The sequence below is a fragment of the Drosophila novamexicana genome, unplaced genomic scaffold, assembly GCF_003285875.2.
Source record: "Drosophila novamexicana strain 15010-1031.04,08,12 unplaced genomic scaffold, DnovRS2.1 tig00000193-arrow-pilon, whole genome shotgun sequence".
In the NCBI taxonomy this organism is placed as follows: domain Eukaryota; kingdom Metazoa; phylum Arthropoda; class Insecta; order Diptera; family Drosophilidae; genus Drosophila; species Drosophila novamexicana.
In genome coordinates, this window is record NW_020824787.1 from 2,709,418 (window position 1) to 2,715,417 (window position 6,000).

Sequence of the window (6,000 nt, forward strand, 5' to 3'; positions counted from 1 at the left end):
GTTTGCTTTCTGTGTGTGTGCGTGTGTGTGTGTGTGTGTGTGTGTGTGTATGGGTGGTGGGTGTGGCAGTTAATAGCCGTTGTTTGGCTAAGGCTTAGGGCTCTTGAAAACCTGGTCTGCTCTGAAGACTGCTGCTGTTTGTCTATTTGTCTATTACCCGGCTGCTGTCTGTCTGGTCGCACATGACAGCAGCAGCAGCAGCAGCAGCAGAAATACACATTAAGCACACACACACACACATATACATATACACACACACACCCATGCAAAAACCTTGCTCGGCCTTAGCTAAAGCTGCACATATGTATTTGCCCCAAAATGTATGCTTCATTTTTTGTTCAGCGTAGCTGCTGCTGCTGCCGCTTCTGTTGTTGCTGTTGTTTTTATTGGTATTATTGTTGTCTCGTCTCTAGAGCAGACACTCCTTTTAGCAACACACACACGCACATATACATACATATATATATATATATATATATGTATATATATATATGTATGTATATGTATATATGTATAGATATACATATATACAGCAGCAGACACATTTAGAGGAGCACTAACTGATTTTTAGGTCGCCGGCGCTAACGACAGAACGACAAACGTTTACGGCTTGGCTGGCTGAGGCTCATCGTTAGCCCACACACACTCGCACACACACACACACACACACACACACACACACACACACACTCAGCAAATGGCAGACAGGCAGACAAAGCAGCAACAACAACAACATGGTTGGCGCTCGTTATAAGCGGCCGCTGCCGCTGCCGCAGCCGCAGCCCAAGCATTAAAAGCCCGCAACTAACAGACACCCTACCCAACTGACACCCTACCCTAGCCCACACAACCCCCTTTGCTGCTGCACAATTTGGTTAGACATGAACCAGTTTTCATTTTTATTTATTTTTTTTTTCTATTTTATTTTACTTTTATTTTTTTATATTTTTGCCAACATTTGCGCGCGCGCTCAGCTGCCACCCTCCCCCCCACTCCCTCTTTCTCTGTCTCTCTCTCTCAGCCAGCTTTGGTAGTGCCGCTTGCTGCCGCCAGATGGCGCGCTTGCTTTTATATTTTGCGGCATTTATCCGAAAAAATGTTCTTGCTTCTTCTGCTTTATATACCACGCAATGTTTGTATGTACTGTATATATGTTTACTGTGTGTCTGTGTGTGTGTGTGTGTGTCTGTGTGTGCTGTGTGTATATAGAACTTTCAGCCATTCATTTTGCTTTATTGTCGTTACTGTCGAGCGCAGCAGCAGCAGCGGCAGCAGCAGCGCAGACAGCCGTCTGCGTGGCCCGTGTGGATTTTCGGTTCGTGAATTGTTTGTTGAATTTTGCTTGTTTTTCCTCTTTCCTCTTTTATACCCTGTAAACAGTTAAAACGCTTAGACGTTCGTCTGCTCGTTAGTCGTGTCTCCTTAAATACTTGTGCGAATTAATTTCGATGTATTTTGTTAAGTTTCTACCAATCGATAAGTATCGATAACTCCTTAAGGTCTCGATAACACACAAAGTTGTTGGTAATTTATAAAGAATAGCTGGCAGAGACTAAAAGAGCGCAAATCTATTCCAACTATTCTAATAATAATTTAGCAAATCGATAAATAACGAGCACTTCTTTTGAAACTGTATTTGCAAGACTTTTGTGTACTGTAAAACATTTGACAATTAATTTGAAATCGATGAATATCGAAATTGTTTGAAGCGTTGTAAGGGGATTCTTGTAAATCTTCTATAGATAAAAAGAAAACCGTATGTACAGGGCATTAATTAGTCGAGCAAGGCCGTCTTGTACACTCGTTTCTCTTCTGGTTGCCAGTCAGGCAGCCAGAAGGCAGTCAGGCGTTGGTCGCACAACGCTGCCCGCATTGTGACTCGCCTTGGCGCAACCGTCGCACGTCCCGCCCCTCCGACTGCCCGCCACCCCGCCTGTCCGCCATTCCGCCTGCCCGGCTGCCCGTCTGCCCGCCTGACACATCCTGCTGTGCCCCAGCCTGCGTTCTGGTCGTTTCAGCTGTTGGTGTTTGGTTCGTGCGCTCGTTTTGGCCAGAAATTTTTGTTGCTTTTGTCTGCTTTGGTTTTTATTTCTGCCACATACACTCCATACCACTTCATCTGGGCTCCCCCACGCCCTACGCCCCTTTTACACTGGCTGGTTTTTGTGTGTTGCAGCTTTTCGCTTCCTTTTCTGACGACGACGAGAACGACGTCGTCTAAGCTGGGAATTTATGTCCCATGTGCGTTTCATATTTTTACTGTGCTATGTGGACCACCAGGCTCCCTCGGGGCACACACACGCACACACACACCCACACACGCACACACACACACACACACACACAGTTGCCTCTGCCCCCCACACTTTTGCTTTATAACTTAAACTGCACAAATTTTTGTTCATTTTCGCTTTGGAATTTAATAAATATTGTAAAATGTGTAAAGTTTGCGCTTTGTTTGCATTCCGGAGTCTTAACGCTGAATTAACGAAATTCACATTTAGCTGTTGATTAAAGCAACAAGAGAGTTTGTCATGTGCGTGTGTTGACTGGGGCCAACAGGTCGTATGAGTTGTATTTGAATTTATATTGCGCACGAGGCGTATGCGTAATATTCTCAGCTTTTCATTTCATGCCGAATCGGAGCTCTATGTCATATAGCTCCCATAGGAACGTTAGCTCGATAAATAGTATATTGTGTTTATCAACATATTCTGGCCAAACTTGGCTTTTACTCTAGTTTCTCCATGCTACTTATGACTGAGTCAAATCTTGTCAAGATCGACCTGCTATATTTTCCCCCCAACTTAGCATGTAGAAGCTTCATCTTAGCTGCAACTAATTGCCAGGCTGTTTAATCGAATTAAATAAAATAAAATATGCTGTGCGTGTGTGCATAAATGTATATGCTATAATATAAATTAAAGGTGTCGACCTAATGGAATGCTCCTATCTGATATCGTGCATCACGAGCTGAAGCCAACTGTAGCCTACTTATGGGCGTTGGCCCACATCCTGCTGTCTCCGCCCGGCTTGTGTGACCTGCTTTGCTCTTTGAGTGGTTTCTCCCGGCTGCGGGGCGGAGGGATTGGCGGAGCACGTCAGCAGCCCGGCGGCATGTGCTGCGGCAAAGCGAACCCAAAAAATGACGATGTCGACGGCGGTCGAAGTGTCAAAAGTTCGGCTCAACTTTTGCACGCGCTCTTAAGTGTGTGCGTCTGCATGTGTGTGTGTGTGTGTGTGTCTGTATGTGTGTGTGTGTGTCTGTATGTGTGTGTGTGTGTGTGGTTGTGTGCTGCAAAGTGGCCACCAGCACAAGCCACAGTCAACTCGTGAACTAACCGCAGGCACACACCCACACACACACACGCACTTTGTTGATTACGCTTTCCCCGCCCCACATTAATGTGTATCCCTTTCGCTTTTTGGGCTCGTTTGTAGCCGCAGCCCATTTTGGCGGCGCCTCTTGGCTTTTGCGTCATACGCGCCAGCGTGTCGTCTGTCCCATGTCTCCGTCTCTGTCTCCGTCTCTGGCTGTCTTGTGAATTGCCTCTTCACTTGACAGCCGTCGCTTCCGCTGCGGCCAAGCGCAAGCTTGGGCCCCAGCACAAGTCATCAACGACGCCGTCGTTTCGCCTTGACTCTCTGACATTTGTCTCTCTGGCTGTCAGCCTGTCTGCCTGGCTGTCTATCAGCCAGCTTCCTTGTTAAGACATTGCACACTGGTGCAAACTATGTCCATATAATATCAAATAAGCTTGGCTTATCTGATTTGCCTTAATATATTTCTCATACATATTTAAGTGTGCACTTACCCGAAAAAGACTGCAAGCAGTAGTAGGGAAACATTATTTTGCATTCCTAGAAGAAAAAAATAAGTGGAGAGCGGGTTAGAGAGGGAAGTATCGTGAGAGAGAGAGAGAGAGAGAGAGAGAAATTGGGGGAATACAATATTAAAACCGAATTGCGAACACTGTTAAGACTTACTTTCATGAGAATCACATAGAAAGGCAGTGCATTTGCAGGTTAGAGAAAGAGAAATATGGAATAATAACATGCGAGAGGGAGAGTAGATATACAGAGATAACTATAGAATATTATAATCATAGTGCTAACACTGTTAAGTCTTACTTTGATTCATGAGAATCACATGGAAAGGCAGCACATTTGCTAGCTGCGCTTGCTCAAGCTCGCTCATTGTTCCACTGTGCCATTCGGCTGCCTTTGATACAGACAGACACAGACACAGACACACACACACACACAGACACATTTATCTCACCGCCTCTCCCTTTGCCATCTCCACATCCTTTACAGCTGAGTTAAGTTTAGCAAGTGCCGCCCCTGGTGGATTATTTCGGCACAATTTGCATATTCAATGAGCCTTCGACGTGGCTGGCTGTCGCCTTTGGCATAAAATGTTTGGATTAAGGGGCGTGGCGGCGGGGCATGCCGCAGACGCAGCCGTTGCCACACGCACGTGTTACATAAGTTTTGCAACGTGTCTGCCTACCCCTTCTCCACTCTCTCTCGTTTACTCTCTCTCTCTCTCTCTCTCTCTTTCTGTTTCGCCCACACTCACTTTCCTTGTCTGTGTTTGCTTTGCACGTGGCAAAATTGTTTCGTTGTCGGCAAATGAAATTTGTTTGCCTAGGCGCAGGAGTCTGACGCTGCGTCCTGCCGCATACCGCCCGCTGGGGCTCGGCTACCAAAAATGCCAGCTGTGCGTGTGTGTGCGTATGTACGTGTGTGCCTGTGTGTGTGTGTGCGTGTTTATTTTATTGATTACTCTGTCTCATGCGTGCCTTTTATTTTTTGTCTCTGTCTGGCTTGTGTGCTCTGTCTTTGTTTATGCTTTCCATTTTATTTATAATTATCTGACATTTCGCTAAATGTAGCTGGGCTTTAAAGCTGCTGTTAGCTTTAAAGATTGACTGATTGAGTGACTGACTGACTGACTGATTGACTGTCTGTTTGCCTGTCTGATGGCTCGCACTGCGGCTGAACCTATACGCATTACGTATACGCCGCGTGTGCTCAAGGTCAATTTGGGCGCTCTGCTAAGTATATATATATATATGTGTGTGTGTTTGTGTGTGTGTGTGCATTTGTTTTGTGTGCGTGTGTGTGTTTGTTTGTTGTATGCCCTCAAATGCCTACAATTGTATACAGTGCAGACAAATGTTTATTGCATGCGCCACGCGGCGTATGCGTTATATTTGTGGCAGCTGCTCTCAGGCGCCAACTTAGGCGTCACACCCAAGCACACACACGCACACACACTCAACTTGCTTAAGCGTAAATCCAGCGTCTAGCTGACAACATGAGCATTAACTTTGGAGCTAATCCAGTGCCACGTCAGCAGCAGGCGGAGCTGAGTGCCCCGACAGCTTCTTCCACTTCCACAAGAGCTGCCTACAAATTGTCAAGTTACTTTGACAGCAACCGCAAATTGAGTGCTAATTGTGCTGCTGCTCGACGGGCAGATACCACGTATTAGGTGGAAGTGAGAGAATAGCTAATTAGCCAGTTCTACTAAACATGAGTTTTCAGTTGGATTTTCAGCTATTGTAGATGTAGATAGCTTACATGGGAATAATAGGCATGTGAGACTATGAGATACCACGCAGCTCGATGCTGTTAAGAGTAGCAGAAAGAAACTTAGCTTTCGAGCAGTTCGGTAAGTGTGAAGGGGTTCCACTCTGAATGAAATATCAGCGCGAATTTCAGCTGTTTATTGTTAGCTTTGCCAAATGTCATTCGCTTGGTCATCAACTTCTCTTACGCGCCTTTTAAGGAACGTATAGAAGGGGAGAAGCTTTAGAGAAGTTAACTCATTTAAGGCCATTCCAGTCTGCATGACAACTCAGCTGGTGTATCAGGCTCCTACTACTAAGCTACTGTAGAGAGAAGACACCTCGTAGTCAAGAATTGATATTGGAGCGAGAAGCATTTGATAAGTTAGTTAACAATTTCAGTGAGCTACTTGAAGAAATTCAG